The sequence below is a fragment of the Gasterosteus aculeatus genome, chromosome 4, assembly GCF_964276395.1.
Source record: "Gasterosteus aculeatus chromosome 4, fGasAcu3.hap1.1, whole genome shotgun sequence".
Taxonomy (NCBI): domain Eukaryota; kingdom Metazoa; phylum Chordata; class Actinopteri; order Perciformes; family Gasterosteidae; genus Gasterosteus; species Gasterosteus aculeatus.
This window is the reverse complement of record NC_135691.1, coordinates 2,565,870-2,577,566: the sequence shown is the minus strand read 5'-3', so window position 1 is coordinate 2,577,566 and position 11,697 is coordinate 2,565,870.

Sequence of the window (11,697 nt, the reverse complement as noted above, 5' to 3'; positions counted from 1 at the left end):
CAAGATTTTCGTATACATTTTTACGAACAGGTTTTGGAGATCACGTTGGAGGATTATGTACAAACAGCAATCATGGTGTATGTGGAGGACAAGCACCACATATAAATACCAAGTTCAAAGAAGGAAACCAAATCGCAATCATTAACTGAGTCTCATTTTGTATACACTCCCTAACTTCTTTTGCTGGTGAGCACTGCTGGAAGGACGTCCTGGGAGGATTAGGTCCATGTAAAGTGTCTCCCCAGGAGCCTTGGAGAGTCCAATGATTGCAATGATTGCTTCAGCGAGACACTGGAATGAGTTACAGCTTCCGCTGACCAGAGGCGACAGCGGAAAAAATCTGCACAACTGCAGCTGTGCTCTCTTTTTGATGGCAATCCGCCCGAACTCTTCATCACACACACACACACACACACACACACACACACACACTCTCACACCTACACACCTTTCCCACACGCCGTCTAGCCCGTGGCTGTGCGGACCGCGGGGCAGCGGGTCCAGAATCGTATTACTTGAGAGGATTGCTGTGCAGCTGGCAGCATCTGGAATTCATAAAATCTCAATATCTGTTGTTTTCTTGAGAATGTCAAGACAGGGCAGGGAGGACTTTAGTGCCTGGTGCCTTAGCCGCTGTTGAATACACAACAATACTCTGGTGGAAGGACACCACACATCCACTTTCGCCATCTCTTGTGCTGCTGACGTCCCACCTACACATGAATAATAAAATATTGGGAGGTTTGGAAATACCTTGATTCCCTTTCGTACACAAAGCCACACCTGCAGCGGCATTCATGGCAATTTCATTTTGAGGCTGGTTCCAAAGTAATGAGGTCGGCTTCCTAGAAATATCATTGTTGGGGACTCAAACCCGTATTCACTACTATGTTATTTGAGAAAATCAGACTGAAGGTGAAAGTAAGTCGACTTAAAGTAATGGTCAACAGTGTGGACACGCTCATTGAATCGAGTGAGCAAATGTGTCCCAACTTTGGACTGGTTCTGCATAAAGCATCAAGTCTGCTTGTATCCCGACGAAGCCCGTCAGTGATGAGCTTTGACTGACCTGCGGCCTGGCGGGGTCACGGTCTCCTGGGGGCACACGAGCACATCATTAAGGTGAAGGGTTAAGCAGAAACATTCCTTTCAGTCGCTGCTCTTTCAATGAAGTAATCCCAGTAGCAGCAGAATATAATAGTTGGGAATAAACAGCCCGTATGTTCCCCTTTGGATCACATCTTTTTCTTTTTTTTAATGGTTAAGTGAGTGTGATCACAACATTAGACGTCCAAAAGCTATCAAAACACTGTTTTGGGGATTCTTACGTCTGTGGTTAAATAGCACGACATGCAAAGACCTTTCTAGCACAGCTCAAAGGAAACCGTATTCATTTATTAATATTAATGTTAAGTTATTACAGCAAAACCAAAGAATCCCAGAGCTTTAGGAACTAATTCTGACCAACAACATCTGCTCTTTCTCCAGCAACAAAGAAAGCAGAATGTACATTCAGCAGGTTGAGACATGTAATCCTGTTTGTCGTTCAACCTTCTAGCAGAACACCAGAAGTAACGTGACAAATAGTTTCTCATTGATTCAGAACATAACTATGAAAGCGTCCAGAGGGTTTAGGCTGCAAATGGTGCGTGTGATGAATGGCGCTGCCCGGGTGGCTTTTAATGAGACCGGAGGCTTTGATTCAATGTGGAGCGACACTCATCATGAATAACGCATGGTGTTTTTAAAGGAAAACCGCGTACTTGCTTTAGTTTAGTTCAGTTCAAAACAGTGAACAAGAGCAGAGCCGCTGCGTCAACATCTTACATCAACTCTTTCATTAATCTCATGTCCTTGGTGCCGCTAAATAAGCTACACGTGTAGATGCTTAATGACGTCTACCGGCTGCCGCGTATGTCTCATTTCAATCACTCGACTGGAAAAAGTGTATAACTTTACTTATATTTGCAAGTATGAGCCTAACAGTTTATTTCCATGACGCTTAATGGAAGTTTAAACCTTGTGTAAATGTAAAAAAAAAAAGAAAAAAAGTTTAATTTCTTAAATCAAACAGAGCCTTTTGAAGTAGGTGGTCACATTTTACAACCACAAAATCCTATTTTAAATGCCGCTGAAGCCAAAATGTCTCCCAGATATTCGCTCCTGTCACCTTCAGGAACGTGCATCACACACCCGTGTTGTGGTGTCATATTTGCTGAAGCACCAGAAGCGACTGTGTTCTGAGAAGCGTAAACCAGCAGAGCAAAATGTGCCATTAAAACCCTCCACTTTCTGATGAAAGTATAAAAGAATAAGTAATGTGCGTCACAACAAGAACTAAAAATAGAGAACACATGAAGATGTGCTGGCTCTGAAAATATAAAGCAACACTTATATCATTAAAATCAGCAAAATGTTAAAGACAAACACTCCAGAATATTAAATTCACGGCTAAAGGAAGTTTTGCATATTGACTTGTTATCTTCTCATCCAGCTCTGAACCCACAGTTCCGCTTCATTTCACACACAAATGAGCTACAATTTTAAGGAGTTATCAGAACAGCAGGCATTCCCTGTGTGCAAGGAGAGAGCAGGAATATAAATACGCAGAGTTTGTCCGCCGGCCTCTGTGCTTGTAAGGTGTGAGTTAATTCTTCTTTTCATGTCCAACTTGAAGTCTCCAGGACAACCATCTCAGTAATGATAATACATGAAAGATAAATGTGGCCGAATACAAAGAACCGCGTTGCAAACAGACTCTATGAATGCAAGTCCTGCAGAGTACCGCACGTGTTAAACAGAATCCATAAACCGGAGGTTTCATTGAAATACACCATTGTTTGGCAAAGGAATTGCCATTAAACCACTAATGAACCTTCCTCTGTAACAGAAATCCATGTTGGACTACAGAGTTGATACCCCCGCCCTGGGTATTGAACCTGAAGGTTTCAAGCGCCAACAAAAGCCCCTTAAAGCTCAAAACCTGCTATGCATTACTCTCCTTCAATGCTTTCTATGAGCATTGAATGCAACTTGAATGCTGTCCTTCAAACATCTTTGTTGTCATGTTATGGAAAAGGATCAATTAATTCAAGGGGAAAAGCTGGGCATCAAACAAGAGTAGCAACTGCATCTGGTGGGTTCAGATTAGTTCAGTGGGTTGATCCAGCGGGATGGAATTGATTTAAAATAAACTTCAGCAGCACTGTTCATTGTATCACAAATGCTTCCCATTGCAAAATGATGCAAATAAATAAATTGCCAATTTAGCTTCTGAGATTAGGCCTGCTAAACACATTACAAATATTATATATATAAAATGAATCTCTATTGTACTGTATCCATTTTATTTAAATTTGTTGTGATGCATTTTGTTGTGTTTCTTTTATTAATATAATTAGTAATAATGATAATTAGGTTATAAATCAATGGGGTAAACTTCAGCTAACCTTGCAGCTATATTTATTAGTCTTACAGTTGCCAGCATATTAAAACACAAATTGTAGTGCACATTCAGAGTGCGGTCAGCTGTACTCTGTATGAGTAAATCCTCATTGCGGCAAAAAGCAGGAAGACAAAATGATTGCAGGTAAATAAATAAATAATGCATTAATGAGGCTGCATTATGCACAGCGGGGTTGCCATGGGGCTGGATAGTAAAGAATAACAGACAAAACACTCACCAAATCAAGGCCAACACAGCAAAAATCATGATTTGAATGAACAACATGAATTAGTGATTTTCAAGAAGTGATCCAATTATGTATTGATCTTCTTATGGACTCGTGACAAAGAGTACAGGCAAAGCTTCAGCATGACTATTCTCACCACTGCCTTGACTGGGAAGTATTATACACTTTTTAGAACAATAAAGTAAGTGTTTGTAAGTAAGTATGTTGCTTTGAAAACATGACATTGAGGATGTAGTTCTTTTAAGACCAAGAGCGGTTTGACCATATAAAAAGTAAGAAACCTACAAGATGGAAATATATTTTAAATCAATTGTATGCAAAACGTTTTGCTTTCGCCTGACTTCACCATATGTAAATACGTCTGACTGTATGAGGCATGCAAATGTGTTCTGCCCTCAGAGCACGAAAAGGTCTTAGCTTGTACTGAAAAAGTGTATTTTCTTTCCTGCCGACTTTTTCAAGATCTCTTTGTGTAGATCGCGGAATGAGCCTGGCCTCTTTCTATGTCCATGCATTTCTGACTAAATATTTGTGAGAGAGAGGGGAGACTAGTGACAACTAATTGCAACAGATTCATTTAGTTAACCAATAGCGGGAGAAAAAAACAGTGCTGAAGTGTCAACTGGAGGAGGGGATTTGAACGGAGGGTACTGAGTTCATCGCAGTAAGCTGGGGGTTTGGAAGATGAAGATGTGAGAACCAGATGGCGGCTACAGGGTTTAATTGTTGTATTGATGTCTTCGTCCTGACTACCCACGCAGAGGCGTCTTCGGAGACAGGTTGGAACCTGCTGCGAAAGAAAGACACCAAAAAGAAAATTCACCGTAAATTCACGGTATTTTACTGGCAGCAAGGACGCCAAGAATTTACCGTTATTTTACTCTATAATACCGTAAATATTTTTTCACACTATGTTACCGTAAATTGGATTACTATATGTTACCGTAAACTTGAACGAATTTTACTGTGAATTAACTGCAATTTACTGGCAGTCGACGCTAGTAACTTACTGTTTTATTTACAGTGCCCTACCGTAATTTACGGTATGTTGTCGTATATTGGATTACAGTTTGTTACCATACGATTACTGTTCTTGTGTTATAAATACCAGAATGTTACCGTTTACTTATAACGGTATACTTTTGCATTTAATTCCCCACAAATTAAAGAAAGACAACCAAACTCATTTCGGTCGTAGTGGTTGGAGTTTATTAGATGCCTTTAAGAAAAAAATGTTTGTAACCAAGAACAAAACATAAAATATGGCGCATGTAAATAATAATAAAAAAATGAATCATTAAATCATTATGAACAAGGTAAACTAACTGCAGCAATACGCTATGGAACCCTTTTAATTGACCGCAGCAAACAACTGGCGTCCTTAAGCCAGTGCCTCTGTAAAACAAACCAAAATAAAATATTTAGAAACACTGTCATTGGTAAAATATTAAAATTACAAAGTTGACAACAAGATGTAAGGAAAGAGAATGTTAATCATGCCAGGCAAATAACACTTACCAACGTTACTTGGAGAGACGAGGCAATGAGAAACTCCTCCCATGTTGAACTGCTCAGGTGTTCTGGATGAACTGAGATTACGCGTCTGGAGCAGTCGAACACTCAAATGGGTTTTAGGCAATGAACACTTTGAATAATACAAATATTTATAATCTTTACATTCTGGCCACTGAAACGACAGTGAAGGCGGCGCATGCGATAGGGAGGGTGTGCTGTGCAGCACAAGGTCGGCGGTTCAAATCCTGGCAGCTCCCTGTGCAAAGTCAAAGTGTCCCTGAGCAAGGCACCTAACCCCAAATACTCCACATAAAATGATGTCAAACCATGGGCGTTTTGAATAAAAGTGACAGCTGCATGTATAGTAATGTCCTGTAAGTCAAAGTCATCTCATTATGATGACTTACAGGACCTGTTTTTCAGTGGCTGACATGGGCTTCCATACATTAACCTACTACAGATGTAGATGGATTGTGATTCACTGCACACACTCCACCACTTCATAAAATATAACATGCAGTTGAATTACGGTAGTCTGCTATTATTGTAAATTGACAGCTTTAACTGTTTATTCATGACATTGGCCGTTAATATACAAGCAAGGGATGGAAATTTAACTGTATGTTACAGTTATTATGACATACTGTAAGATACTGTTAGAAATGCACCGTAAATTTACAGCAATTTGTTACAGTGTAAAAGAGACAGTGTTTTTGTGGTAAATGCATTTGTAACAAATCCTCTGTCATAAAAAAAAAAATGTTTTATTTGGTGGTGTCCCTTATTTCCAGTAAGTTAATCCCCCACTCTACCATTTCATATTCAGCAGTGAAGATCGAGTGAGTCCGTCCACAAATGAGGGGTAATTGGGTTATTAGCTTACACTTGTCAGGGCACAGCCAGGCAAAGAGGGACACAGTGCATTGTGGTCTTTAAACCCTTTGTGGAACGTGGCAGGTGGTCAGCAACAGCTGGCTGCCCATGCTGCCTCGCTCGGGTCAGAACTGTCCCCATCCCAAAAACTCATTACTCAGTCCCTTGCTTGGAACATTTAGTTGACATTCTACACGTCGCATCGTGGCTCATTACGCGGATGTGAGCTGCGTCTGCAGGTAATGTTTTGGACGAAAGGCTTGGGGCGGCGGCAGCGGTCCGGGCATCTTCTGCGCCGTGAGCAGCGTCACGGGAGGAGATTCCTTGAAGGCTTCCTCCAAGGCACTTTGAACGTGCATCTAATTTCCACCTTATGACTAGGTCCTCCACCCTGCTGCATGTAACATAACCTTGCCTATCTGATCCCCCTGTTCACCTCTAAAGTGAGCAGCAGGAAGCACCAAATGCATTTACACTTTGGAATTGTCATTCTAATTCAAGGTAGTTTATATATTCTGCCCTGGATTTAAAATGCACTGTGCAAATATGAATTCAAGGATAAGTAACTGTCATTATGCAAGCAGCTTATTTGCTACATAATAAACCCAAAACAAAAGGTGCTTTTGAATATGTATCAAGAGGAATGTGAAAACTCTTCCATAGCCTCCATAAACGAGGTATACAATTAGATAAATTTCTCTTTTAGTTCAGTTCCCCGAAAGAAAATATTTTTTTTCCGGCGGCTAAAATATGTTATGCTGCTGTGCTCTTCCACAGAAGTCCATTACTGTGCATCGTCGTCCTCTCAGGATCTGCTGTAGATAATACACCGACTCCGGATACACAGATGACAGTTGATGACAGTAGGGCAGAATAAGAGGATGCTTCCTGATGTTGGGAAATAAAAAGAATAAGCAGTGTGTATTTTCTGCAGACTCAGAGATTTTCTCCCTGGCTTCCCCGATAAAAAGTCACTTTCAGTCTCTTTTACAACTGTCTTTGCTTTAATTCTGTGATACAGTCCAACTTATAAGCTAAATAGAAACAGCGAAATAATACTGGAGCCGTTAATTCTCTCAAGGAGACATTTATAGTGGTACGCATGAAGCAAGATGACTTGAGGAGAGAGGTTGAGATAAAACATAGCGGGAGTTCCATCCATCTATTATTTTCCCCGGGGCAGCCGGTTTAGCAGGTGTAATCCAGACGCCCCCCCGTCCCTAGCAACAGGAAGATGGACTCAGTGACCCTTCTGATCCCCGGGGAAAGACTCTGACACAGCGGCGCACCGCCGAGGGCTCATAAGTATACATTCACACACTCCGGCCTGGTGATTCTCATCCAGGGCAGCTTCCTCTCTCCTTCGGTTCCACGGACGTGAGCTCAACGATTTTGAGGTTGACGTCCTGCGTCACCTCTGGTTCCACGTCAGAGCCGGAAGGACAGAGAGAGTCCGCAGGGCCGTGGCTTAGTGCTTCCTGGTCCCAGATGTCCGCCCACGCAGGAGGTGTGACAAAGCAAAGCTCTATCGAGTGTTTACACACAGACAGTATGACTGAAATAGAAAAAATAAGAGAAAATGTTTTGCTGTCACATTTCCCGACCAATTTTTCGTCTCCATAAATCAAACAACACAATATGTGCAAGGTGCACAACCGAGACACTCAAAATGTCTCAATCATGATGATGGAGAAAAGAAGAAGAAAAATAAGCCTCCCCTCCCTCCCTCCCCGTTGGTCCTCTTCAAACTGTGTCTGTCACATGTTAGAATGCGTTCTGGGTTTGAACCCTCATTGGCACCGCTCATCGATTATCAACGGTCACTTTGGCGACGAGCGAAGGTCAGCCCGTCTCTTCATCCATCACTTCTGTCTTCTGTTCCGTTCTTTCTTTCCACAGAGTTTCTGTTCCCTTCAGCTGTCCTCCCATTGTCTGGCAGGCAGCAGAATTGGGTGCGAGAGGAGGACACGTCAATGTTATCAGCATGCAACAGACGACAGTTACTTTCAGCTGCTGCCCCAGTGGCTAATTACCCAGACTCCTCGTCGCGTAGACTCCCGCCCGCCACCTCTCAAAACAAATCCCCAAGCTACGGGCGGCCATTTGACATGGCCTGTTTTGTCTTTTTATTGGGACACATTTAATGTTGGAAGTTATTCATGTTAGGGGGCTCATTAGAAATGGTTCATGGCGTATGCCCACATTATGACCACATGACTTGCATTTCCCAGTTATATTAACATGTGTTGTGGTAATTTATTCTTTCCTGATTCTTGGAAATATATGGATTACTATGGCCCAAAATACACATATACTGGATTTCTGTGACCGATATCAAAATTCTACGTATGTTAAGTCAAAAAATGTCATGAAAAAAACATATACGGTTGAAAAATGTTTTGAAAAGAAAAAGAAATGTCAAAATATTTGGGGTTGAAGAATAACATGGAGAGAAAAGTAAAAAAAAAAAAAAAAGAGTTCGAAAAAAATGAAATAGTTGGTCAGAAATATTTCAAAATAAATGAAAATTTGGGTGAAAAATGTCATGGGACAAAAGCAAAAAAACATATTTCTAAAGAAAATTTCAAAATAATATTAGGTTAAAAATATGTTTTTCAAAGGGAAAAATAGTCCAGATATATTTAAATGTCAAAATGTTTTTGTTTTTTTTAAGTATTACTGTAAACATGACAGTAGTTTGTAATAATTGACAACCTTTTGCAGTGGCGCTCTGTCTGCAATGGCTTGTGGATTAATCTGGCCTTGAGGTGCTGCTTTGTATTGCTGAAATGTTACATATTTTACCGTGTCAAGTTTTTACTTTTACGCAGATCCCCCGTCACTCTAACGTACCAGAATTGGGTTTCTGATCGATACCAATACCTCTCACTTCCCCAGGTGTAATTTCACTTTCTGACCCGTGTAGCATTTTTCGGAACAAAATCGCTCTGCTCACTGAGGGAAATTGAAGGGTTGCTTCAAAATGAGCGCACATTACAGGCCACTATACACACACACCCAGACTTTTTAGCAAAAGAACTTGATTCAAATAGTAGATCACTTGATAATGTACTCAGTGTTCCTTTTAAAATTAGAATTAAATAGAATACACATAATTTAGCAGCCCCTTCAGACCAACAACTATTGGATTCCACATTTCAGTTCCCTGTCATCAATTCTGATTTATCAACAGCTTGGAATTCCATTAAATCGACAACTGATACACATAAATGTCGCCCAAAGACACATCCCGGCTTTCTGTGTCTCTCTCCGTCGTATCGTTATGCAGTTGCTTTGTCTCCTCATCCTGATTCTGATCAATTGCGTTTGAATCAATATGGTGAGAGGATACAGATGACTGTGCTCTAGAGGAGACGTCGCTGTGAAGCAACAAACTGTTGTTTTCACTGGTGATTTTGAGCGCCGGCTGAGATTCAGCTGAAAGGCCTGAGCCTTTAGGCGTCATGGTCGACGGGTCAAACACAAAGTCTACCTTTCCTCGTTTCATGAGGATTCACTTGATATTTGACGAAATCTACCAGCATCACGTTCTTTTCAGGTTATCACACTCCAGGCTCACTCTTGATCGTTGCAGTCTGAGTACACTGTTGTGCTCCTGCATTTATAGTTATTTCAGGATCCCCTGCTGCTCTTGAGATACAATTCGCCATTTCTTTTTCACTGTTGCAAAAGAAGGTCAAGGATAAGGATCAGTGTTCAACAGGTATTACAAATTATATTCCCATCTACTTGTTTTCTTAACAATCGATATAATCTTGAATTTGTTGATGCTTGAAATAACATAAGGAAGTTAGTTGTTACTAGAGAAGGGGTCCTAATCTGTTACATTGCGTTTACACAAACAGGGAAGCTAATAAATCTTAGATGAGCTTATTGATTTTTCACTTTCTCAGCTCCAAAGGAAGCTTCTTCGAGACGAGGACCTGGGCTGCGATGCCACATACAGTCACGTGACTAATGAGGACACACACAGTATAATGGCACAAGAAAAGAAGAGAACGATGGCGGTTCCCATGGACGTGTCTCCTCTGCATTCATGCAGCGTTTGAGGTGATGGGAGGGGGGGGGGGGCAGACTGAGGGAATGGCAAAGAAAATAATGAACAAGAACTAATGATCTCTTCTACACACTCTGTTCCTGTGAAAATCACCTCTCTTGTGACGGTCCCAGCTGATAGCAGGCAGTAAAGAGCAGGCGTGCCGTTTCCCACATCCCTGCACCCTCAGCTGAGCTTTTCTATTATGTTTCCTCCTCCGTTGGGCTCAGTGGGGGAACGCCACAATCACAAACATGCAGGGGAAGGCAGTGAATCATATTTTGGAGTGTGTGTTTGCGGGTTGGGGGGGGGGGGGCAGGATTACGTGCAGGCTTTTACAAGCTACTAAACAAACAGGAAGCACAACCCCTGTCTACTACCGCAGACGGCCTGAAATGACCCTTTTTGCAGCACTGCGATAAATTACGCTGAGCAGATGCTGGCCGCACTTTATTTCTTCACACGACAGTAATGAGTAAAGAGTCTATGGAGTTACGGGCCGTTAGCTGCTGAATGAGTCGTGAGTGGGTTTTAAAAATTGGTTGAGATTTGGCTGTGGAGGTGTTATAAAAAATATGGATTGAAATGGGCAAATGTGTATCATGACCTGCATATGAGAATCAAGGGTTGCACATGATTGAAGGTATTCATGAATCTGTGTCCTAATCTCGATATCAACACCTTTAAAAAACGGAGCATGTGTGCACATATCATAACTTCTTAGCATGTCTTTACATTTCTACGATACTGTGTGAAGTAAATATCTGTGTTCCGATGGAAGCTAAGCTAACCCAGCTAGCACCCGAGGCTACTCCTGCCGTGTTGCTTTTGACGACGGACGAAAGCAGCAGGTGAACGACTGGTTGAGCCTTCCTCTTCACGGAGGACTGGCTCCGTCGAACGTCCCGCATCGAGCTGCAGTCGCCGGGCGGACAGCCGGACACAGCGAAGCACCCCCGTGGGACGAGAGGAGGCCGACGTCACGGCGACTGGCGACTCAAACGCGGCTGAAGTTGCCGTCTGCCTGGAGAACTGTTGATGAACATTTGTGCATCTGTTTTGCTTAATGACCTTTAATCCTTAAATGTCTGAGTTTGAAAATCAGCGAAAAGGAGAGCAAAGAGTGGACCTTTCATTAACCAGATGGCCAGAAGCACAACTCCAAACGACAGCTACGGTTTCTCTGTGTCTGCTGGACGTGAACCAAGGCGGCGCTTAGCAGACACTTTAAAAAGCACCATCCCGTTCTGGTTCGCCTCCCAATGAAAGGTAAGCAGCTTTAGGGTTTGAGGGTATTATTGAATTGTGATACAGATGGCCTTGTTGAGGCACTAATTGATCAGAAGTGGATTGGCAAGCTTGCATATTGCTTTCTCCCCCTGAGATTGTAAGAAAATTGAGTCTGTTTTTCACAGCGACTGGCTGTGAGGAGCTGCCCTGCGCCGGGCATCGGACTCACCATGATTCCTTCGCACGTAACCTCATGAGAGTTTTCCCAAGGCCATTCAGGCAAACTGCTCAGCAACGGTCTAAGGTGCTGGTGATTTAGACTGTGATGAG